This window comes from Vidua chalybeata, chromosome 5, assembly GCF_026979565.1.
Source record: "Vidua chalybeata isolate OUT-0048 chromosome 5, bVidCha1 merged haplotype, whole genome shotgun sequence".
In the NCBI taxonomy this organism is placed as follows: domain Eukaryota; kingdom Metazoa; phylum Chordata; class Aves; order Passeriformes; family Viduidae; genus Vidua; species Vidua chalybeata.
The window spans coordinates 19486658-19512074 of NC_071534.1; the positions used below are offsets into that span (position 1 = coordinate 19486658).

The 25417-nt window shown below is 47.9% G+C and overlaps 1 long non-coding RNA gene across 1 annotated transcript; it reads left to right on the forward strand.

Annotated features, from left to right (window-relative positions):
• Nucleotides 1–4156: 4156 nt before the first annotated feature.
• On the forward strand, nucleotides 4157–14079 carry LOC128788403 (uncharacterized). The gene is made up of 3 exons (XR_008431057.1): nucleotides 4157–4245; nucleotides 12709–12775; nucleotides 13929–14079. It is a non-coding gene; the product is annotated as an uncharacterized LOC128788403 (long non-coding RNA).
• Nucleotides 14080–25417: the final 11338 nt, after the last annotated feature.

Sequence of the window (25417 nt, forward strand, 5' to 3'; positions counted from 1 at the left end):
TCTCTGCAAATTAGTTTCCCATGGCGTTTTTGAAGCCAGGGGGAAATGAGAGGGATGGATAACGTGCAAGAATCCCACCTTCCAGTGGCTAGAACAGAGTACAGCCTCCCCGAGCCTTATCCAATGGAGGGCCAGCACAGCCATCTGCCCCCACTGGTCCCATTCTGTGGCTAAGCAGCCCTACCCCACGTGAGCACAGGCCCCTCATTCTTGAAGCATCAACCTTCAGTTTTCCTACTGGGCATCCCAAGTCTGCTCTGGGAAAGAGACACTACAGGAAGCCATCACACTCCTCAAGGCTTTTAATGGGGTTTTTCCTGTTCAGACCAATAACATTCCACGTGTTACGAGACATGGAGACATTCCTGCCTCCTTGCAGGGTTCCACAAAGCCTCTCCAAACTTTCCTCACCAAGACAATGTCCAGTCCAGCTGTCACAGACTTTGCAGTGCATGGCTAGCATAGCTGGGTCAAGGTGATTAACACATCTAAATTACAAATGGCTGGGAAACCAAGCACTTTCCTCATACTGAGAAACAGACCCTTGGATGTTAACTCTCCACAGGAAGGCAATGGAGCAAGCCCACCTTCTGGTAAAGTCAGGACCACTCCGATTTTTACCTTAAGGTAGCTCACATGTATTTACCACCTAGGGTGAAAAATATCCTATAAATACCCTCTCCTCTGCAATTTATCTCCACATGGCTTGTGTTTCCTGTACCAGGGACTTAAAGCAGAAGTCAAGGAGCCTCTAGCCACTTGCACCACATAAGCCAGGCTCCTTGAAACTTGAGCAACATGGTTGGCACCATCACTGTCTCTCACAAGGCCTTTAAAAGGCTTTGGAAGAAAGACAATGGCTGTCCACTTTTAATGCAACACTTTTGTGGGTTTTAAAGTGTCTAATCTTGTTACCTCTCCTAAAAGGTCTTAGAGGATCCTCATCTCTTAGAGGATCCTCAGGCTGTTCCAGAAGTGCTAAAAAAGAAAAGAGAGCAGTCTTATAAACAACAGGAATGCTGTGAGCATCAAAAGTTGCATGATTAACAGCTTCCATGAAAAGCAGCTCTTCCTCAGACAAGTCCAGCCTGCCTTTTTTCACAGCTTCTGACCAGGGCTGCAGTTCCATGGTGTACCCATGCATCTTCCACAAGCTGCAAAGAGATTTTATTCCAGGATAATAATTTTCTGTGGTGGTCAGACCTCTCCCTGCCCAGGGTCAGAGCCTGTTTGTATGGGAGCTGTGCGAGACACACTCTCTCGCCACCTTCAGCCCCAAAGATGGTTGTGCTTACCCTGAGTTCATTGTCCTGCACGAACTGGAAGGCTCCCATCAGCAGCAGGGAGCCCATCCACAACAGGAAGCCCTTGAAAGGGAAGGATTTTGTGACATACCAACCTCAGCTTCTCAGTGTGATGGGGATGTGGTGCTGGGCACAACCACAGACCCACAGTAGAGTTTGGGGTGATATCAAAACTGTGTAAGTGTCCCAAAAGCTGGCTGAGGCAGATGCCCAAACAGATCTGTAGCCAATCTCTCTAACTCAAGCTACTCCTTCCTCAACCAATTCTGGGCAGTCCTCTAAAAGATTTACTCCTCCCTAAGGGCCCCACTAGCACCACACAGTGAGCATGCAGCAATCACAGGCACTCACATTCCACACACACACCTACCTACATATGCCCAGTCCTGCAAACAGAGGAGGGGCTGGCTGACCTTTTAGTCCCCTCTGCTAGCAGGTCCACTCTGTGCTGCCAAGGGTAATCTCCTTGGCTGCTTCCTCACCAGCCACAAGACACTCACTACTCCCTCTCCTCATAAGAATCATCTATTATTCCTTCCCAAGAAACAGAAGGGCTTCAGTTCTGTCCCAGAAATGATGAATCTGAGCATTATATGATTTCAGATGCCTGTAATTCACCAACAAGCCCCTTCAGGGGAAACAGGGAAAAATGCAATTGAATTTATTCATGCATGAATATCAAATGAGAGAAAGAGAATGAGGAGGGCAGAAGAGAGAGGGTGAGGCAGGGTGGAGAAACAGGGCAGTAAGGAGAGGCGAGAGAAGCAGAATGTTAAAGGGAGATGAAGAGTACACGCAGAGGGGCACAGGAGGACAGAGGTACATAAACACACACTCAGGACAATCTGTGGGTCATTTCTCATGTCTTCATCCTAGGGTCATATCTGTTTGGCTTCCAGCACATCCACAGCACAGGAAAAAGAGACACTTGAACTCTCAGTCAGACAAACCCTCCAAATTAGTAAAGCATGCAACAAGCCTGGAAGGAAGGGAGAGGGAAAGGGGCTGAGTGGGGAAATGGAGTCATGCCATTTAACACATCACAGACTGAGCTGATGAAAAGAGCAAGCCCAGGGCAGCTCATACACCAGAGCAGAGCCCACTCATCTCCACAGCCCTCCCCAATCCATATATTCTGGGGGGGGATTTCCATGGGCTTCCTGGTACATACACCACAGGCATTCCTCCAGAGCAGCAATTCCAAGCCTTGGGCTGGGAAGCTGTTGCCCTCCCTGAGCAAGGCCCTCCTCTCCACCATCCACAAGGGAAGGGACTGAAGATGGTCTACTTGTCCTGCAGCTCACAGTAGTCACAGGGCTCCATCTTCCACCCCCGGTGCACTTTCAGAGAGTTTTGTCATCTGCCCCGAGCTATACCAGTGGGATTGCTTGGAAGTGACCTGGGGGTAGATCACACCAGACGTGAGCATGGCACAAGCTGGTCCTACCATCCAGAGCATTTCCAAGAGTCCCCCTCTGTTCTTTGTGATTTTTGAGAGGAACAGAAAACTCCACATTGTTCCTGTCACTTCCTGAGCCAGCAGCAGTGACTGCTGAGTTAGTAGGGAAAGTATGTGATTCTCTGTAGCTGCTTAAGAAGGTGGACCAGGGAAGAGGGAAAGAGCAGGAAAGGGGGAGCAATATCAAAGCAGAGACAGCAGAGATAGCTTGGTGAGATATAGCCCTCTCCTGTGCAGGTTTGCAGGTGACTGTGGGCTGAGCCCAGCAGGCAGCAACCTACACTGGATTTAAAGGCATCTTCTAGCCAAGTTTCACAGGCATCATCTTGCCTCCTGCCAGGCTGAGCCAGCCCCAGCCCTTCTTTGACAGCCCAGACTGCAGATCCTGCACCCCTGCATGGCACATGGGAGCCAAACACAGGGAATCCTGCTGTGGCCACAGGAATGGCTGCACAGCCCATTCCATTCTCCAGCTCATCTGCACAGTGCACAAAACCCCTTGGAGCTGGGTCCACTGTGTGCCCAAATTAGCCATGGCTACATGTTGTCTAAGCTCATCCCCAGGTATGCAGCAAGGAAGAGGAGCAGTCAGACAGAAAGCAATATTTGCCACAGTGCTCCCAGGTAGGGCATCAGGTCCTGCATCTGTTGCCATTTGTGGGTTTATGTTTATTGCTTCCAGGAGACAGTGCCCAGCTTTTCCCACATCCTTCAAAATAGAAAGAGAAAAATAAAATGAGAGAGAGAGTGTAAGCTCTGATGTGAGCCTAACTTTAGATCCAAGGGCTGATGACTCACTCCACTGGGGGAGAAGTGGCTGAGCTGGCTGTAGGTTTCTGTTTATATACCTCACTGAGCTAAATATGTAGACTGAGAAGTTCTTCTGTTCTGGCCCAACAGCTTCAATCTGCATTTTATCCATCTAAATATTAATGTTCCCTTCCCTACTAAATCTCTCTCTCTTTTCCCCCCAGCATTGCCTTCCTAATCCCCTTTATGCTTGCTTTGTTGTAGGAAATTGAAGAAACATGTCCCCACCTTCCACTCTGGTGTTTATGGTTAGACTGACAGGGGATTTTCGGGATATGATTCAGTGTTGTGGCTCTTAAGCACAGCTCCTCACACAGATCTGCCAATGCATTCCAGACCCGGCCCAGTGCTCCCAGTCAGATCCTGCAATGCCTCCTGATCCGCTGGTCCTGATAGCTACACAGCTCACAGGATGAGCACCAGCTCCCTCCCAGGGATCCCTTGTCCCTTTGCTCCAGCATGGAGCTCTACTCCTGACCCCACCCATGTGTCCCAGGGCTGGCAAGGTGCTGTCTTCTCCAGCCCACCACCCTGTGGCATGATGTCACTGTGCCATTGTGCCTCAGGCCCTAGCTGTCACACCGTCAGGTGCTCCATGAGGAAAGGCTGACAGCCACTGCCAGCTATTGTCCACTTCTGAGACCAGAAAACAGATTTTGTCATCAGCAAAAGGTAGCTCTATGAAACCTCCACAAGCCTTTTCACTTGCCAGAGCATGGCTGGCACTCCCAGCACTGTCCCTCACACCTGGGCTTGTACCTTTCACATTTATGGCACAATGGTGTCATGGTCAGTCTCCCATTTGCCAATCATCATGTTTTAGACATAGGCTGCAAACTGTCCATCAGCTGCACAGGAGGTCACTGTGGATCTGTAATATGCTAAAGTAGGAATATCCTCATCCCTCCTCATCTGAAACAGCAAAGAAGGGGATGGTAAAAAAAAAAAAAAAAAAAAAAAGCTCAGAAAGAGGCAAGAGGGAAATTATAAATTAATCCCTCCAGCAGAGAAGAGAAACAAAGAGCATGCAAGAGAAAAGGAATCTCTGCCCCCAAAGGGTAGCTCTAAGCTATGGCCGCAGACAAGTTTCTAGATAAGAAACAAAGACCATTTACAAAAAGGTGGTTTTATGAAAAGTAACAGTGGAGAAAAGCATAAGAGTGTGTATTTGACTGAGAGAACTCCAAGGGATGAAATTAAATTTGACACAAGAGCTCAGTCCAGGAAAGGAAGATCACCTTTGCAGTTTAAGCAGATGCTGGGAAGAGGAACATTGTGCTCAAAAGCCTGCTATGAATCTTCCCTAGATGTAAGTCTGTGGGACCCAATGGTGAAACCTGGATCTGACATTCCCCAAGGCATCCTTTAGGTTTGAACCTATACTGTAGTATGTCAGTCTCTAAGGGACAGTCTTACACAGTACCTATTTGTCATCTTGCTCCAAACCTTCTTATCTTCACTCAAAATATTAGAGAGTTCATTTCCCAGCAAGTGTCAAAGCTGAGCCATTCTGATCTACTTCACCCCACTGCATCCAAAGGACAACCTGGAGAGTCTGAACATTCTCCATGCAAGAAGGACCAGCACTTCATTTGGAGAGCATAAGCAATCTAACGAGTGTGTTTGCAAAATGCCTGTTGCAGAAGGACAGGCTCTGTTTAGGCTGAGGTCAACAGCATCCAAAAGATCTAATACTCTCTTGGCTCAGCTGTGCTCCTTGGCTCTGTCAGGCAGCCTCCATCTGCCCTCACACAGCCACAGGGAGGCCAGAACAGGCAAGTGGTGCCCTCTGATCAGCAGCTACTTTGGGAAGCAGAGAAAAAGGCAGCAAGAGCTAGGGAGCACCTCAGGGTAGACTACAGTCTCCTTTCAGGCATGTTCACTGCTCCTTAGAAAAAAAAGAGAAAAAATCTGTACCTCAGATAATAGATAGTCCTGCTCATCACCCATCCATCCCTTTGGCCTTAACTCTTTGAGGCGCTGTGCCATGTTCTGCACAGCTGCTCTGTCTCACCTGGCTTTGAAGCCAGGGCAAACATCTGCACTCATCTGAGTGACAAGGAGCAGCAATGGGTCAAAAACCAAGAGGACTGCTAGGGCCAGTAAGAGTAAAGGAGGAAGATTTAGAAAGGCAAAATAAAAAGGCAATCTTGTGGTGCCACCTCATGATGGGTTTGCACAATGTAGCCTGGGCCAATAAGTCCTGGGACCAAGGGAAGAAGTGGAAAAGTGCTGAGGTGGAAGTCTATATGGTTTAAGATCAACAGAAAGTGAGACCCATTCACCTTTGCTACAGCTCAGGAAAGACATGACCTTGACTGAGATGTTGCTTTTCCTGAGAGCAACAAAAGCCCAGGCAAGGCAGTAGATAACTCCCAGCACAAATGATAGAGGACACCTAAACCACTGATGGAATCAACCTTTTTCCATCATACTGTGCCCTCTGGCAGAGAAGCTATGGACTAAAGGAACAAAACAATATAGGAATAAAAAGGAAAACGTGCTTTTTGTTGTAGAACTCACCGCTGCAGTGGAGGGGTAGCTGCAAAGATGCCTTTTGCTGAATCAAAAGCATAAACTGGCACAACATGAAAGGCTTGAGACTCACCTCCTCTCCAACATAAGTGAAAGTTTATTTCATCCAATGATCCTTATTCTGGGCTTTGGAGCAGGAAGAAACAAGATCAAATCCCCAGGACATAAGCTTAAAGGAACCTTTCCTGTTGGGGTGATTACCTCCCCAGCATTGTCTCTTTCCAGCTCCATCTGTAGCACGGTGCATACTGATTTCTCCCTCATCAGGGGGAATATGACCTTCCAGGTACTTGATGCAACCAGCAAGGAATTTTCCAGGTCTAGAGATTGCTGATATACTTTCTCTTCTATTGTTGAAGTATAAAACAAGGCATCTCCTCCAGCATTTTTCAGCTAAAAAAATGTTACATAAGCCCTTAGTTCTCATCTTAGGAACGAGGAAACTGAGGTCCAGAGAAAGAAGATGATCCATTCAAGGTCACCCTGCAGATGCAAATCTAGGTCTGCCCAGTCCCAGCTCAGCACACACAGACTGGGTCATCCTCTACCAGCAGCCACCTGGGAGATCCCCTGGATACTAAATATCATCAAACAGAAACCAAATCTGACACTTCAAGGGGAGGTCACTGCCATGGGGAGGGTGAAGAAGGTGTTTCCTGCCAAACTTTCTATCACACAGCTCTGTTTTTCACTGGGATAGGTGGTTTAATTTTTCTGTGAAGGGAGGGTACAGGCAGAAATTCAGATCTTGGAGTAGATCAGCTAAACCAATGTGGCATACCCTGTGCTTCTAACTCTTCCCAAATCCCACAGTCCTCTTGAGTATATTTTCTAAATAAGAAAGGAAATAGGAGACAGAAAGATATAAATATTGGAGGCTAAATTTGAGCTACAGCAGTGCCCGAGGGAGAAAAAAAAAAGAATCAGAGAACAGTTTATCAGATGCAAGGTTAGGAAGGGACAGGGGTTATGGTTAATAATAAGCCAGTTTGCTGTTCTGCTCCCAGGCTGGAGCCCAGTCTCTCACTCCCCTCCCTCAGCTCCCCTGTCGCTCCCATCCTCCCCATCGCTCACTCTTTCTGCTCCGTCACTTCGCGTCAGGCTGGGGATTTGATGCAAGGCTCCTGCCTCTTCCCATGGCTTCACACCACTGGCCCAGCCGCCAGCATGGGCACACCCATCCCCCTGCCAGCCCTCCACCGCGGGCTGGGAAGGGAGTGCTTGGAGCACACCAAACCTGGAAGGAAGAGTTCTGCACTGGCCAATGATGGAGCAAAGAGAACAGGTCTGTCTGAGCACCCAGGGCTGCAACAGGACAGCCAGGGCTGAAGGACATGCACAGAGCCACCACTGTCAGCCAAACCTGTTTGTCCTGCTGATACAGCTGCTCCAGTGCTGGCACCCAGGCAGTATCTGCATGGCACTGTAGTGTGCCTTATATACATCCAAGGGCTGCTCAGGAGGCCCAGGCAAGGACAGCAGGGTTTATTTCCAGCTTACAGAACAAGCATGCCTCTTGTCACCCTATCCTGCCCTCTCTGATGTACAGACTTTGAGGGGAAAAGCCTTCTTCCACTCTGAAGCCCACTGGGACACGAGGTCAGACCCAGCAATGTGCAGAGCAGGCTGGTGCTAGTGGGTTGGACAGGAAGGAAAGGACTCCAGCATTTTAAACTGGGATGAAGAGTAAGACGAGTTCCATGTAAAACAACTCCCCACAATACACCAAGAAGACACCCACAAAATACTTTGTCTGCACGCAGACAGAAAAAATATGTAGCTTCTTTTTTCCATCAGTACTCCAGAGCCACCATTTCAAAGAGGAAATGTCTTGATGTCAACTGGGCAGCAAGGAGAGGGCCCCAAACTGGCCATGAGCATTTCAGAAATGCTTATTCTCATCTGCAAATCAAGAGAGCACAACATCATCCTCCCTAGCTAAAAGGCTGCCACACAGCTCCAGGGAGAAGGCTGCTCATCTAAGACCCATGGTTACTGATTGGTCTGTCTATCAAGCTAACTAACTGGGGCACTCCAAGCCAAGTACAGAGCTCTCAGGAGCCAGCCCTGAGGTGGGATAGAGCCATTGTCAGCCAGAAAGCTGCTGTGCCATAGCAGGCACAGACTCTGTCTTCCACTCCCTTCCAGCCTTCCTGCTGTCATCAGTTCCTGGTGACTCTCCTCATTTCCCTTCCCTGGCCACCATGGGTCTGAAAAGCAGGCAAGCAGAGAGTTCAGATACTGTAAAAGCCACCAAGGTCAGGAGGCCTCTCTATGCCTAGAAATGCCCTCCAGCACTCACATACCTGCCTACACTTGTTCACAAGCACTCAAGCCAGAACAGGTCAGTCTGTGCCCACACAGGGACACCTTCACACGCAGACATCACTGGTGGCAGAACATCTCTCAGGCAAATGCAGCCAGAGACAGGCAGGACTGTCTGCCCAAGGGGAAGCATCAGGCAGGGCTTAGGCTACCTGCATTTTCCTCCCAGCTCGGGCACAGACAGACTGGGCATCTCTGTGTGAGTCACCTTCCCCTCTGTGCAGAGGGTAATATCTCAATCATTTTGCTGAAGTGTGTTGGAGCCCAAGGCTGAAACGCAGCCTGTAGGAGCCAAGTGCTTATTATATGTCCTGAGCACACGCTTGCTGCTTCTGCATGCGTCATTGTGTACGAGTTGAACTTTCAGCAGCGAGGGAAACGAGGGAGGGAGAGAGGGGAGAGAGGACAGGTGACATTTCAGCTGTGTGCAGCAGGAGCAGAAGCAGTGAAGAGGTGCAGGCAGGTGGCTCCCAAAATACAAGTGCCTGCTAAGGCTCTCACAGCCACTGGGGTGAGATCCCAAGGAAGAAAGCAGCATAAGGAAAAGCAAGCAGGGAGGAAATAATTTTCAAAGGTCAGAACTGCAGAATCAGGGAGATGAGACCAAAGCTGAGGAGAAGACTTCAGCCATGGCAGGTAGGCAGAGCCTAAGTAAGTACTGGAATACTGTGTTTAGGTCTAAGGCTCCCAGCATAAGAAAGACACAGACCCACTCAAGCAGGTCCAGAGGAGAGCCACAAAGAAGCAGTACCAAGGGCTGAAGCAGTCCCTCTGTGAGAAAAGGCTGAGAGAGTTGGAGTTGTTCAGCTTACAGCAAAAGGCTCCAGAGAGAATTTACATCAACTTTCCAGTACTTAAAGAGGTCCTGCAAAAAATGGGGAGGGACTCTTTACCATGGACCATAGTGATAGGACAAGGAGTAATGGCTTTAAACATAAGGAGGATAGATTTAGATTAGATATTAAGAAGAAATTATTTTCTGTGAGGGTGGTGAGGTACTGAAATAGGCTCAGAGAAGCTGTGAACACCCCAGCTGTGAGTGTCCAAGGCCAGGCTCAATGGGTCTCTCAACAACCTGGCCTAGTGGAAGGTCTCCCCTCCCAGAGAAGTAGATGATCTTTAAGGCCCTTCCAACACAAACCATTCTATAATTCCCTAAGTGGGCAGAAAGAGGATGAAGGTAAAGAGAGATGCTTGAAGGAAATGAAATATCAAAGGAGAATGGGTTTCTGCTAGCCCATAGAACAGACAGGGGAAATAAAAAACTGTGGGAATAAAAAACTGTGGAACAGTGAGATTGACAAAATCTTGCTATATCATTTTCATAGGCTGTTTTGCACCCTGGATAGAGGAAACAAAATTGTGACAATGCAGATATGTTGGCTGAGGGGACCTAAAGGTTGATTTTGAAGGCAGCCACCCAGGGAAAGCTCATCTGTTTGCTGACTGCAGGCAGCAGAGTGGGTTTTCACTGCCGAGATGGTTTTCCAAGCAGCATGGGAGCTTGCACAGAATGAATTGAAAGGTTCTCCGCCCCTTAGATCAACACTACAGACACATTCAAAAGGAGACACACACATAAAATCAGTTTTCCTTTAGACACCTTTTTGGCTCACATCTGAGCCAAGACTTAGCTAGAATTAATTGCCTTAGTGAACAGCAATGCACTCCAATCCAAGCCTTGTGAGGCAAATCTGATTAATGACTTTGGTTGTCTCAGAAAATGACATGCAGTCAAAGCTGTATTTGAGGAGTGAAGGATAGCATGCCTTGCTGTAAGGACTTACAGCTCCACAGGTGATGGACAGGTTTTCTTCCATCATTTTGATAGTGATGGGGGAGGAGAGAACAGCACTTCTCCAAATAGCTGGGAGAATCAAGCCAGCATGAGCAGAGATGCAGAAAGCGTGACCTACCTGAAAGCTACTGAGCAAAATGAAGCTGTTTAGACTACAGAAGACTGAGAAGGGATGCAATAACCATCCTCAGTTGCATACAAGTTTGCTAAAAAAGGAGAAGAGCTCTCAGTTCTTAGTGCCCACAGTGGACAGAAGCAACAACAGGCTTACATTGCAGTACGGGGCATTTAGTGGTGAGGAGGGCAAGGTGTGCCACGCTCAGACTGCCTGAGGATCATCCTGCACTTCAGGGCTTTGAAACCAGGCCAGCCCAAACCTCTTGGGAATAATGCATGCATTCATCATCCTGGGATGAATATGAAATCAGTGACATCCTGAGGACACAGCCAGGCCTGTCTTCTGTGGGTGTTTAAACCCAAATGGCCTGTGGCCACCACCACGATCAAGTGTTGCTATTGTGGTGCTTTTCTTGGAGAAACAGCAGCTGTTTCTCCCCTGGTCATTTCTTCCTGAGCAATATCCATTTATTTTGTCTTCCTGAGAGTCTCACAGAGCCCAGCATGTGTTTGCAACACTTTGTGAATAATAACACTCATATATCTCCAGCAAAATAAAAAACTGGGCCAGCTAAGGCATATGCCTGTGTACATGAGGAGCAGCCAATGCATCTGCCAATGAGCCCTACAGTGCTGCAAAATCCAACCCACCAGGCCCACAGGGGCTATAAGGCAGTATGCCTCCACAGGGGAAAGAGGGGAGAGATCATCTATAACTGGGAACACACAACCATTTTAATGACATTTCACAGGTGAAATCATTAATAAATCAGGACCTGAGAGAGGGTTCTAACAAATTGCTCATACTAATATCCTGGCCACTGGAAGAGAGGGAGAGAATGTGCAATTCCCCCAGCTCCAGAAGCTGCCTCCAGTGCCTCCGACTTGTGTGCATACATATCAGAAAGGGCTAGGTGCAAATAAACCAAAGACACATACCTACCTACTGTAGTGTGCAGGAGGCTGGCTAAGGAAGAACATTCAGCAGGAAAAAATGAGTCAGGAATGTTGGAGAAGAGCAGAGACAGGACAAGAGCACATCACACTGCAATACAGAGACTTTTTTAACCCAAAGGAATTTAGAAAGAAACCAGAGGCCTGGCTCACAAGCTGGAGCAGGCTCCACACAACTGGTCAGAAGGTCACATGCCGCTGAACCCATCTGTTTCTCCACTGGCTGCAGTCCATGCATGTAGATGCCAAAGCAACTACACTGCATTAGAGAGAAGCTAAGCTTGGGATGCTTGTCAAGAGACAAAAATGAGGAATCTTTGCTCTGTCCCTTCCCAGTGAGCAGGACCTTCAGCCACCTCATGTACACTAGTGTGCACGTGCACAGCTGTCCCTCTTGGGCAAAAATCCAGGCTGAAGTCACACTTTCTGTTAGAGACAAAGATGTTTGCTGATGCAAGGCAGCCAAAATGGAGAAAGAAAAAAAGCCTCAGCAATGGGAGTCACAGGCAGGAGCTGCCCAGTTGGCCATTAATCTTGCTGTATTTTACAAAACCCTAGTGAGCAGCAGTGGGTTCCCTGAAAATGCTGTGCTGTGTGATCTCAGCATGACCCCACATCCTGCACATTAAGGTACAGCCTGGAGAAGACAGAGCTGAGTGATGTTACCCACCGCCCCTCAATCATCCCTGATCACCTCAGTGAAACTGGCTTAGGTCAGACCCCTCCCCAAGACATGGACGGGAGACAGGAAAGGGCAATTGCCAATTTTAATGCATCCAGCAATAATCAGGATGGCAAGGATGTACAGAGCACAAAATCAGGCAGCAGCAGTACACAGGCAGGGAGCTGGAAATAATTACCATGATACTGTAACCAGAAAACACAAGGCCAAGCTATTTACCATACTAATTAGTGTTTATCCCTGTTTATGACTGCACATGGCAATGGGATTGGAGGTGTAAATGCTTAAAGGAACAAGCTCTGGATATTAGAATTAGACACCAGGTCAAGGGAAAGCTTCTGCTGAGCAAAGGTCCGGGAGAGCTAAGCCATGCATCCCTCTCTTCCTGTACCAGAGTCGGAGTGGCTGAAAGGAAAACGCAGATGGTCCTTCCAGAGCACAGCTATGGGGAAGTACCCAGAGACTGCTACATGCTATTTATCTGTTAATGCATCTCCATATCTTCATTTCCCTCAGGTCTTTTTCACCTACACTGTTTCTCTTGGATGCTGCAACCAGATTAAAGATTTCCCTGAAGTGTTCCTTAATGTTCCTCCTTCTAAACTGAGTCTGTTTCAACAAAATAAGACACAATTTTCCCTATATTACAGCAGAGGTTTTTTTCCAAGGCAGTTTTCCCACATTTTCCCCATCCAACATATTTTTCTTTTTTATTTCTGAACAGATTCAGAGTAGAGGCACAGGAGAAAGGGAGGGATCTGCCACAGTTTGCTTGGTTGCCACTGACAAAGGTGAGCATTAGGATGAAGATTCAGGAGTTTATAGTAGGACCCCCTGCTCCACCACCCCCTTCTGTGTGATCGCCCACTGGGATGTTCTGCCCAGCAGCAGCCAGTCAGCCTCTGCTGCCTGTCCTCACCACTGCCTGCAACAAAGCTGCCTTGACAACAGCAAGACGTAGCTAAAATACTTCCCTAACCATTTTTTAATTTGTTAAATACTGTAAGCTATGTTGTAGGGAAATAAGTCTCTGGAGGTGCTGCTCATGCTAAGGAGAAGTCTGAGTGTTCAGGCTCTGGGCACTGCTGATCTTTCCAAGCCTGGGTCTATCACTCCATCCTGCAGGGGCTGATTCACTCTTCCCTTGCACCACTCATCGCCCACAGAGTCTCCCCCCTAGAGAAGCCCTGCAGCTGGTCTTGTCTCTGCCTCTTGCACTTTATTCTTCAGCTCAAGGATTAAAACAGTGCCTGCCTCTGTCCTGTGAAGCTCTCTCCCAAAATAAAATCAAGAAGCAATGTTGGCCCCAATCTGTCCCTGTGTCTTCCCTCCATGCCACCTTACCAGATGCTCTCAAGGAGCTTGACACGTCCTATTTGCTTCCATCGAGGATGTGATATCTGAAAACCCTTGGGACACAATGGCTTTCCAGCCTGCAGAATTTGCCTCCCCCTCTGCATCAGATGTGTCAGAGCAGCATTTCATTTACCTTTTCCAGTGATTTTTATCGGTCTAGTTATTAATGAGGATATTTAACCCACTCCTGGGCAAATCCCTGGAAGTGAAACAAGTTACGGTGAAGGGGAACCACTGTGAGGGAAACAGTCTTAAAGTAAGACAGACTCCAAGCAGGCACTGACCCTTTGGTACACAAAGAATGATCCCACCTCAGCTGATTTTGTCCCCTGCAGAGACCTGTGGGCACCCTACCTGCCACCAGCATGGGTGGCTGTGCACTATAGCCATGTATCAGCACCCTGCACTGCTGTGCTGAGAAGCCATGGCAACCATGGCCACCTCAACACAGTTTCTAAACACAGCCATGGCCAAATCATTGGTGCCTAGCTGGGAAAGGCATTTAATTTCATAGATAAAAAATAACTGACAAAATCTATTTGAATCTGTTTGTCTGATCTGCTTCTTTCCTCTATCCTCTTCATCCAGGATAATGCCCTTATTTGCCCAGTGCCCAGACTTTCAGGCTTCTCACCCATATTGTCCTCACCATCATCATTGCACCAAAGGATTCCACTACACAGCCTTCACAGTCCGGACACATGAGAAATTGCCATCAAAGGAAAATAAACTTCTCAAGGAGAAAAAGTGACTATAATCAAAACCTCACTCTCAGCCTTCGAAGAGGGCTGCTGTAAGCTGTCCAAACTCCAGTGTTCCCAAACCTCCCCTCCTCCATGCTCTTGTCACTTTGACAGACATACCTGTAATGCCTTCTCTACACCACTGCCCTTCCAACCAGTGCTCCTTGCACCTGCATTTACATTTTGGCCACAGGCGATGAGGAAACCAGAGCTGCTCACAGTGTTTACCCTGGCTCTTGTACAGCTGCATGAGGGAGCCGAGCAACTCCTCCATTGCCACCAGTCTGTACATAACACACCCTGACACACAGCAGCTGTTGGCCCCATGGACCATGGCAGAAATTGCATGCCCATATGTTGGCAGCTCAAGCAAAGCAGAGTCACGCCTTGGCCTGTGGGATGCAAGGGGCAGCTCATCAACTCTCCCAGAACACGCATCCTCCCTGGCAGACGATGCTCCTGGAGATTCCTGGTGTCCAACTGATGCACCAGGGGCAAGTGCTCAGTGTCATTTGTTCCTAATCCTGTGCGCATCCTGCAGCCTCAGTACAGTTGGTTTAATAGCCAATCTCTGCTGGGAGGCAGCTTAGGCACGAGAGGGAGAGAGAAAGAGAGGAGGGAGGGGGAAAGCAAGCAAAACAAAAAGAGAGCAACGTGAGTAGGAGCCCATAAAACAGAACAACACTGCCAGACAGAACAGCAGCTGAATTGGCTGTGACAGGCAGACCCTCTCTGCACCTGGGATTCAAACACAAGTTTATTTTCCTGGTTTCTTTGAGAGACAATGAGTCCTGACTACCTGTCAACGTGTACCCAGGATATGTCACCAGAAGAAAAGGGACCCCAGGTGCTCCTGACCCACATGGCTGACACAGTTATGAAGGCTGAGGTCACAGGTTACATTTCCCAGAGATGAGCAGTGAGGAGCTTAGAGAGAAAAGAAAAAAAACCTGAGCAACAGCAGAAACCACAGATCCAAAACAATGCACCTGTCATGAATCCTGGGGTTTCCAGAGGATCCAGGACAGCTTTGCCTCCTGCACAGCTGCTGTTCTACTCATCTGAGGGGCAGGGGAGCAGTTAAGCAATGTGTGCCTTCAGACAGACACATTTCTTCCCCAAGTCCCAGCAGGTGCACAAGTGAAGACATTCACTGTCTTTCCTCAGCCTGACAGCTTGCTGCAGGGCCATGAAGGACATATTTCCAGAGGGGTAAGGTCAAGCTGTGCCAGGTCTCCTGACAAGCAAGCTACACTCTCAGCAGCACATCAGGACAAGGGTATCAAAAACAGCTGCTCATGTTCACCCATAATAGACCAATAGAGGATATCTTGAAGACCAATTTCACCCTACAGCATAGCTCCCCTTCCCAGGGCTGGCAGCTGGTGAACAACCCCAAAGTGAGGGGCCATCAGATGGCATTTTTAGCTTCCCTTCCTGGGAAGGAACAGAGCAGCTCATGCCACATCTCCTGGTAAGACACCCAGCCACTCCTGTGCCTTCTCACATGTCCACACAAGGGTTCTTCCTATGACTCAAGCACCTCCCCCTGCCTCCTCCTCAAACCACCTGCACACTCTTCACTGCAGCAACAGGCCAAGTAGCTGCTTCCAATTAAAAGCTGCTGTTCTCACCAGTCTTTTAATAAGAAAAAAGTAATTGAAATTTAATTTAGTCAATGACCAAACAACAAGGTATGAAAATGAGCCAGCATTGGCTCAGTTCTATTAGGAATGAGTTTGAACCAAGAGCTGTGGGAGGGGATGGGGGAGCTGCCTGGGGTAGCTGAGGGGGGTCTTTACAGGCGGTTTTGAATCAGGGTCTCTCAAATCACCACATCTGCCAAGCAGATTTCTTCCCTAGGCCACCCCCAGCATTGGATGCAAAGCCTCCAGGCACCCTCCCTTCAATGACCCCCATACTCGAGTGAAAACTTCCCTTCCCATTCCATCCCCACGACCTGCAAGCAGTGCCTCTTTCCTCCCTCTTCCCAGCACTGCTGCAACTAGAGCCCCGTCAGAGTTGGCAGCCAGAGGCCAATCAGCACAAACTGCTGGCTGAGAGAAAGGGAGAAAAGCAGAGGAGTCTTGGGGGCCCGAGAACAAGACAGGACTCGTGAGTCATCCCCTGCATACCCACAGCCCCCGCTGGCTACCGCCGAGCTCCAGGAAGATGCTGAATATTCGATGAAGGGGTTTTTTTTAGAACTGCTGAAAATGGCAAGGGAAACTCCACTGACAATTTTTAAAAAAAAAATAAAAAAGGAAAGATCACAATCTCATTGCCACAGCCAGTCTTACACCTTCCCTGAGGATATGTTAGAACAGCCAGGGGTGTGAGAGGAAAGCAGCCCATGGCGATCTGTTTCTGGCAGGCAGAGGAAAGGGAGGATGAGGGAATGGCTGCTTGAGGGAGCAGTGTTGCCATCCCTGCTAGTCTGGAGGTGTGCAGGTGCACAGGCAGCCTGGGTTTGCAGGTGAAGGGGCAGAGCACATGCCGAGGGAAAGCATCATCACCTGGCTCTGATGCCTCTGCTGGAGATCTCAGCATCTCTGCCCTGGTTGCTACTAGAAGACCTCACTTTCAAAAGGCAAGGTTAAGTTCGATAATTTTGCAATGCCAACCCATACAGCAAGGACAAGGGTCACAGGTTGTTTTCACATGAATCGTTACAGAAGTATGGGGTGACATGGGGTCAGTTTGCTTAGCCTCAAATCGGTGAGGCAAAAACAAACTCTTGCTAATGTTAGCAAAGTAGGCATTTACTCCTTATCTTGGAAAGCTCCTTCACATCAGCTGACAGGGTTAAATCTTCCCAGTCAGTAAAACCTCAGCCCGGTAAGAGAGGAAGCTTCCGTTGTACCTTGGTGTGACTGTCAGAAGGAGATGCGGCACAAACAATCCCTTCTAATGCAGAGTGCTTGGCTAAGGAGGTGGAGAGGAGGGTGGGAGTCAGGAATTGCAGGCAGGGATGTGGAGCAGAGATTCTGAGCTGAAGCCCCTCAGCTCATCATCAGAGCAAACAGAGTGCCACCAGAATGGTGCCAGGGGAAGTACTCAGCACAGCTGAGGGAGGGGAGGATACTTTTGTGTGTGAAGGAACAGGATGCAGAGATTTACAAAAATTATAGACATTTTCTTTTCTCCCACTGTCTTCCGCCCTGTCATTTTCTCTTCTCCACTTTTTCTTCTGGTCCCTGTCTCACCTTCTGTCTTCCCCTCTGTAATCACTTTTTGGTAAATCTTCCCCAAAACACAGCTATTTGGAACATGTGCTCCTCTACAACCCTTACAAAATTTTCTCTCTCATTCTCAGTTATCCTCCTTGCTGGTGAAGCTGATCAGTGTAATGATGATAATATTGAACATGGTGAAATGGTTTCTTTCACAATTATTCAATGCTCTGCTTTCAGGTACCTGCCACTTTCATGCCTTTCCTTGTCACTTCAGATGCAGAAACTCAAATACCACCTTTTTTTTATTCCCCTCTACCATCTTCTCCACTTGGAAAGGAAGGACATTATCATATATTTTTAATCTGCTCCTTGAGAAAGCCTGAGATGTAAAATGGACTATTTTTGTCCTATCCCCTCATTCCCAGTCAGATGTCACTCTTGGGAAAGCCAATCTCCTCAAGTTAATGGCTTGCCTAGTGTGGAAGTAGCAAGTGATATATTCCTTGTCCTCCTGGCATCCAGACCCCATCTCCATCACTCTTGTGCTCGCTGCACAGACATAACTCTCCCAGTGCAGAAACTGATGGTCCACAGTAGGGTCATGCTTTTCCCAGTAAAAGAAGCAGACAGATTATTTCTGCCTGTGATTCATCCTAGAAGAGAGAACAGTGTGGGCTCCCCATTTCACTGTGCGTCACAGAACCTGCCCCCAGTGGGAGCCCACAGAATGACTGGTGTCAAAAGGCATCTCAGGAGGCCTCCACTCCAAATCCATGTTCAAAGCAGGGCTAAGTTCAAGGCCACAGCAGTAGCTCAGAACCTTGTTTGCTTGAGTTTTGAGTATCTCAAAGGAGGCAGACTCCAAAATACCGCTGGGTCACCATCACACATTGGATCCACCCTCACGTTTATGATTTTCCTTCATAAAGAGTTGAAATTTTGCAAGTTGCAACTTGTCTTCGCTGCCTATTGGCCTTGAGGCGCACCCCTGGGAAAAGCCCAGCTCCAGTTTCTCTACACACATCCCCCATTGCCTCATCAGTCAGATCCCCCTTAAATTGCTTTCCTCCAGGCTAAACAAAGCCAGCACTCTCAGCATCTCCTTACACATTATGTGCTACAACTCCTCAGCCATCTTCATGGCCCTCCACCAAACCCCTCCAGTTTGCCACTCTCCATCTCATAGTAGAGCGGCAGTACCTGAGTCTACCTCTCCTTGCTTGGGATCTCCCTAGGTTAAACTAAACTCTGCTCTGAATGTTTCCTCCTTTTTTTACTGTTAAATGGATGATAACCAGCCTCAAGCTATCCAAGTCAATTGTATTCAATAGAAGCTGCAGTTTGGACCACCAGGTTCATAGACTTTACTATAAGCAAATCAGATTTCCAGTGCACAGGAAAAAATTCCCCTGACAAAACCAGGATGAGGCATCAGATTTTGTAAACCTCTTATCAGGGATGGGGAGCCAGAAAACAGACCTAGTCTTGTCTTTCCTGCCCAGCTGTCACTGCAGTTTAGGAATTAACTCACCATGCTTTATTTATCATCAAAATTTTCAGTCAACAGCCAAAAGAAAAAGGCACGTTTTTCCTCTGTAAAATGTACTCAGCCTTGTCTCAATCTCTCTCAGCATTCACTTCCACCCAGCATCCTTAAACCCCTTCACTTGATTCTTAAACAGGAGGGAGACAAGCTTCAGGAGTTCCATATGTACTTGGTAAAGGGAGGAGGAAGACACAGATTCACACCATCTTGACATAAAAACAAACAGAGAAAGGAGGCAGGGCCCCAAGACAACAGCATGGAGAAGACTCTACTCATCCTGCACCAAGGATGATTGATGTGGAGAACTCACTGCTGAAGGACATTGTCAGTGCAGGCAGCTTGAATGGGCATTTAACTGGAGGTGAGTGGGTTTAGAAGCATAGATGGCATTTAAGCCTTCCAGTAACTGTGGCAGCATCCAAGGGCTTCCAGGTGAACATTTGTGAAATCATTTGGGATCTCTTCCTTCTTTCCTGCAAGATACCTCCAAAGAAGCATCACATGGAGGGAAGTCAAAGGGAAGGATTCACTTCCTTCTGATACACCTGTGCAACAGCTCTTCCACTTTGGTGGGAGTTACCTGGTGGCCCACACACATTTGCCCTGTTAGAACAGCTCTGTGAAGAACTTCAGTGATGCCTCAAATTATCTAGGGGGAAAGTGCCACCATCCCTGGGGAAGGGCAATGTATTTCAATTATGTGGCCATATCTGAGAGTGATTTTGAGTGAGATGCACAGTCCCACCTATTCCAATTCCCCTCCCTCAAGCTCCTGTTGCCATGGCAATGGTACTGACAATTTCAGCGCATAAGCCCAAATTTGCATTTTAATGGAACATAATTAGAATGCTGAGATAAACGATTCTTCCTTGATAAAAGGTAACATAAACACCACATCTCACAAATATGCTCTACCAACAATTATTGCACGTACAACACACACAGAGCTGGGCTGTGGGAACTGGGAAGTTGATTTCAGCTCCTTCATGCCTAGCTGAGAAATTTTAAATCCACCACAAAACCCCACAGTTTCCAGAACAAAATGGTAGAGTTACCAGATATTTGCTGCAAACTGACTCTATCACCTCCTGGCTAATGTATTCCATGCAGTACTCCCAGGTCCAGGCAGGGTTAGCCCATATCTGCTGTCCCACACTGGACCCTGAGATACTCTCTGTATGCTGACAGCTCCCAGGGGCTCAGTAGCCCCTGAGGCTACTGAGAGATTCCTGAGATGATATCCCAAGGATAATGAGAAACCTCTCCCTCTGACTGTCCTAATATTTATTTTCCTTTTGTTTTTAGCTAAATTTGTCATGAGGTGTGCTCTCATTTGGTTTTCTGCAATATGCCCAAGAGTGTATTCTCCAGCTCTAGGATCAGGAAAGGAGCACATTGTCAGCCACACTGTCAGCCAAGGGGCCAAATAGCTACAAGAGGGCAGAAGGAGATTTTAAAAAGGAAATGTTGCCAAAATATCTTTCTTTACTTCAGCAAAAGGCAGGGAAAGGGAATGGAGGAGAGGGAGAAGCTATTCTGCACCAAATATGAAATAAGAAAATTAATTTCTCCTGCCCTTGAAAAAATTCCAAGCAGGCAGCTGCCAGGAGTGAATACAGACAGAAGAGAGAAAGGAAAAAAATTAAAAAAAAAAAGGAAAGAACAGAAGAAAAGCAAACAAGTGAATCAGAAAAACTGCAAACTGCCTGGAAAGTTCATTTGGCTTTTCAATTGGGAAGTGAAATGATACATACTTGGGTAGGGACAATCACACCTGAGAGAGTCTTGAAGTAGCAGCAGCCCAGACCAGCTTCTCCTGACCCATCTGAAACCCACTGGGCCACCCAGCCTTCAGAGAACTTGAGACAGCTCTGCGAACAAGGGGATGGCAGAGGAGTCACCTCTGCCATGAGGCAGAGTCCATCTGCCTCATCTCACCTGGCTGGGTTCTGGAAGCAAAGCCACACATCCTGCTGAGCAGCACTGACAGCACACCACTGACACTGAGTTGCTATCTACCAATGCATCAAGTAAATGACACAGAAGTTGCTCCTCAGAACTCTGTGGCCTGGATCTGCCCATTTCTTCCTGCAGAGAGCTTTCCAAGGGGACTGCTTCAAGTCCTGCACCTTCTATCAGCACTGGCTAACTAGCCATGTCCCCTCTATTAGAGCTATACAATTAGGGCCCAGAGGGTTCAAGCAGCTCAATGCTCCTCCTCCATCACCCCACACAGTATTCAGCCTGGTGGAATCCTCATTCCTCCTCCTAGAAAGTCTTTTAGTCCTACTCCTCTGGGCTGCACAAAAAAAGAGCATGTCTGCCTCTCACCACTCCCACCACCCCAGCTAGCAACCCCATTTAATCTCTCTGCCCTCCTTCATTCACCAGAATCAAATATTAATTGGGCTGCACTATGATAAAGTGGCTCTTAATGTGCTTCGCCCCGTGAACAAGTGGAGCTGGATTCAGCCTCCAGTGCAGCACACAGCTAAAAGAGCAGGGCCAGGTGAGCCCAGGGAGAAGTCTCTGGGGCTCCCCACCAATTTGGCCAGCCACAAAGGCTGCAGGTCCTGATGGCTTGGATCCAGTTGCTTTCCCATCCTGTCTAGCACTGACACCTGTGTAAAAGCACATAGCCAGGCTGCACACACACAGGGTTACCTACAGCCATCCGAACCGTACGCAGTGATCCGGCCGTACAACACCAGCTGAGGAGCTCGCACACTGTGCCTGCCATGGCACTGTCTCCATCTGTGCAAGTACACCCAGGTAGAAACTCACGTGGGTGCTAACATGTATATGGGGTGTGCTCTCAGCCCAAAATAAATCATGGAGTACCCAGTGAGACAAGACACTGTACAGCTACACACAGCCAGACCAAAATGCTTCCCTGGAGTTGATTGCTTTCCACATAACCCTTGTTTGAACTGCAGTTGATTAACTTAAAAATAAAACAAACTAACTCTCCTAAACACCATCTGTGCCACTGATAAAGTGGTTCATGGGACATTTATTAGTTAGCTACTCTCCCTTAGGACACAGTTTACAAGTTCTGCTCAGTAGGGACTTCTCAAAGGCTGCAGACATGATCCTAGGGTCCAGTTCACAAAGTTTAAGGAACAAAAAGCAGAGCAATGAATACAAGAAAGGAAAGAGATGGTCTTTTGATTTAGAGGAATTCAAGTGCTGGGAGTCAAGATCAAGAGATAAAAGACCCACCTTGCACTCATGCCCCACATCTTCAGCAACAGGGGCCCATACCTCCAGTCACTTAGCTTCCTTAGCAAGAAGAAAGACGAGCCCTAGCAAGTCTCCCTCCACCACTCACCCCCGCTGTCTTTGGAGGCTACCACGGTGCCTCCCAGGGGTCTCTCCACAACAGCCCTGTCAGAGAGGCAGCACCATGGCCACTCAGAGTACAAAGCTGTGCTGGCAGATAGGACAGTAAACAGCAATCCAGGGCTGAGCACTAATTAGCAAGAGACTTGCTGCCCAGCCGGTATGGCGAGCAACAGGAGATGAACATGACTCAGACCAAAGTCACCCTAATACCCAATGACTGTCACCCAGGATGTGTGCTCCATGGCAGTGGTATGGATTTGCACCCCAAAGCCCCTGTGTATCTTGCTGGTTCTGTTCCCAAAACTTGTCAGTGATGCATAAAACCTACAGCAACTCCACGTTTGTCCTCAAAATCTCTTCCATGTCCTCCCCCTGCTTCTGGCAGAGCCTTCCTAAAACTCATCACTCGTCTCTCCTGGCTGCAGTGGTCGTGGCAGGCAAAACTCAGCCTCACAGTGACATCTAGTGAGGAGAGCCCAAGTGGCACCATGCACCCGTGCAAGGAATGGCAGCAGTCTCGTCTCCCGTTGGCATTCGTTCCCCGGACTTCAGGAGGCAGAGCAGATGTGGCCCTGGAAAAGGCAGTCTGGCCCGCGGGGGTCTCACATCACAGCGCATGGGTGTCTGGTACCCAGCACCTCCAGGGCTGCCACTGCACCCCAAGAGAGTGAGAGTGCCCCAAGTACCTGCTTTAGTGCTTGCACTTAAAGCCTTAGTGCTTCCTAAGCTGTGCTGAGGAGAGATGGGTGAAAAGGAAAGAGGGGAGGAGAGGAGAGACCCAAACATATCATTTAGAGAGACTCAACTGCTGGGAGTCGAGAATAAATAGTAAAAAGTCAGGTTGAACTGTCACCCTCCCACAGCCTCAGAAATTGCGGATCCTGTTTGCAGACGCAAAAGCAGTAAAAAGAGACAGCAGTCAAGGAAGCAGGGAATCAGACAGGGAAAGACAAAATACAGCTATTAGAGGGAGAGCACAAAGGAGAAAAAGGGGAGAGAAAAAAATTACAAAAGCAGAGTACAGAGAGAGAGGCCTGGCACTACACTGATGAATGCAGCATGCCAGCCACAGGACAGATTATCTCCCCTTGATCTTAGAAAACCCACAAGTTATTCTGTGCAGTTCTGAGCAATTCTGAAAAAAATCACAGAAATTAGGAAACCACAGTGTGTGTTGCAGCTATAAACATCCAGCCCTTCAAATCTGAAGGGAGTGGGGAACAGCAGGGGAGATGTTCCACCTTTAGCAACCAAAGCAGGGACATGCATGATGTAGCTGCAGCCATGGGAAGATTGGGCTGTGCCAGCAGAGGACAGAGCAGGCAGGAGCTGCTGCAGCAGCAGGCAATGCTGCCCCAGCTCCCCTGGCTCTGCTCTGCACCAAGCAGCACAGACATCCTCTAACAAGGCCTGCCTAAGGCAGCAAAACCCGTGATGGCCCCAGCCCACCTCCTGTCTGTCTCGAAAACCTTAATAATTGATGACAAGCATAACTAGATAAACTTCGCGGCATTCTGAGCCAGCTCTAGGGCTTGTAAACATTTTAAGGAGCAGAGAGGCTGGGAACAAAACACAGAGCCTTCCACCGCCTCATCACTGCTTTAAAAGCAGCCATGTTCAGCAGCCACTGACATTCCTAATTTCACATCTACACAGCATGAGGACACATAAGCGCTCAGCTCTAATGCAACATCTTCTCTGTGTATTTCCAAGCTCTTTACACAAGACATCATTAATTCTACTGTAACCTGGATGAAATACATCCTTCCTAGAAGAAGTGTTATTTCATCTAAGGCCACAGTATGCCCAGAGAACCACTACAAATCCTCTAGTTAAGGAATGTTATACACTGAACCTTGCCCCAAAAGCCTCATTTCAGTTTCTGTCCATTTTCTCTGTATTCAGTGGGGAACTCTCTTGGGGTTTATTTCTCAGATTCCAGCATGGAAGACCTGTATTTCTGAGTAAAACACAAAAGAAAGCCACAAAGCAGGAAACAAACAAGGTAAGGAAGGAATAAAGAGTAAATGGAAAGCCAGAAGTGAAACAAAAGAAGGCCAGGTGTCAACCAGGGAGGTCAGTCTGCAATTTAAAAAGGAAAGATCAATTCTAGAAGTACAAAAGGGGAAAAAAATAGGCTGAAATCCAGAGGCAAGAAAGCAAAAAACTAAATCAGCAGGTAACAGTCCAGTGGCTTGAAGCTGATTTAAAAGGAAAACAAAGGTCCTGGTATACCTCAGCATACATCACAGTTGGGATAGCCACAATACAAAGAGTAGCACCATACAGCTTCAGAAAGCTTCAACCCATTTGCCCATACAGAGGAACACATACCACATCAGAAGGCTTCAGAGATCTGCCCCTACATAGTAACAGCAGCTCACTCCAGAAGGCTGCAAGTATCTGCCTTTCTTGTTCTTTAGCCCAACTTTTTATGCCCCTCATGTTCATGCACTGCACCTGTGTGCCCTCTGTTCCCTTTGGTGATTGGTCAGTGCACCCGGGCACCCCAAGTCTCATTGCTTTCAGTGCTGCTCACCTGCTTTTCACAGCTGTAGCCCATTAGGGATGAGGTTTGGTCATAGCCCCACTCCTAATCACCACAAACTGTGTACCTACACTGGTAAACTTGGAGGCTCAGATGCTGATGTAAGTCTCATCAAACCCACACTAACTGTAAGTTTCAAAAAGGGAAGATACCTTGGAAGAGTCTGCAAAGACTTCCATGAAATAGCTCTAAACTTCTTATCCAGCAGTACCAGTGACACAAAACCACAAAAATTAACAAGTCAGACTGCCAAGAAACAAGATAGGGGCCTAAATCTCTAAAGTTTTCGGTAGTTCCCAATGTGTACATGTGGCAGTAAGTGTTGTCCACAATTTACTCACTTTTCTACGATGCTTTTCATTCAGCCTGAAAATCTACAAAGCAAACTTGTACTGTCTCCAAGCCCTGCCTTTGCCTCTTCCTGTGTCTGCCATGTGTTACACCTGTTCTCCAGCATGTAGCAGTTCCACAGCTCCTGTATATTTTGTTCACTCAGGCCCATCTCTGCTCCAAAGGATCTTTAGCATCTTCTCCTAGGTTCTTAGGGAAAAAGAAAAGCTACAGCAGGATAGGTTTAGGTCTTTCAAACTGAAGGAAACAGTGGCAGTGAGTCTGCCCTTTTCTCCCAGAGCCAATGCTGCAGGAATGAAGAAGGTGGGGAGGGTAGGAGGGAGACCCAGAAACCATGTCCATGGCCCACAGAAGGAACAGGGAAAAGT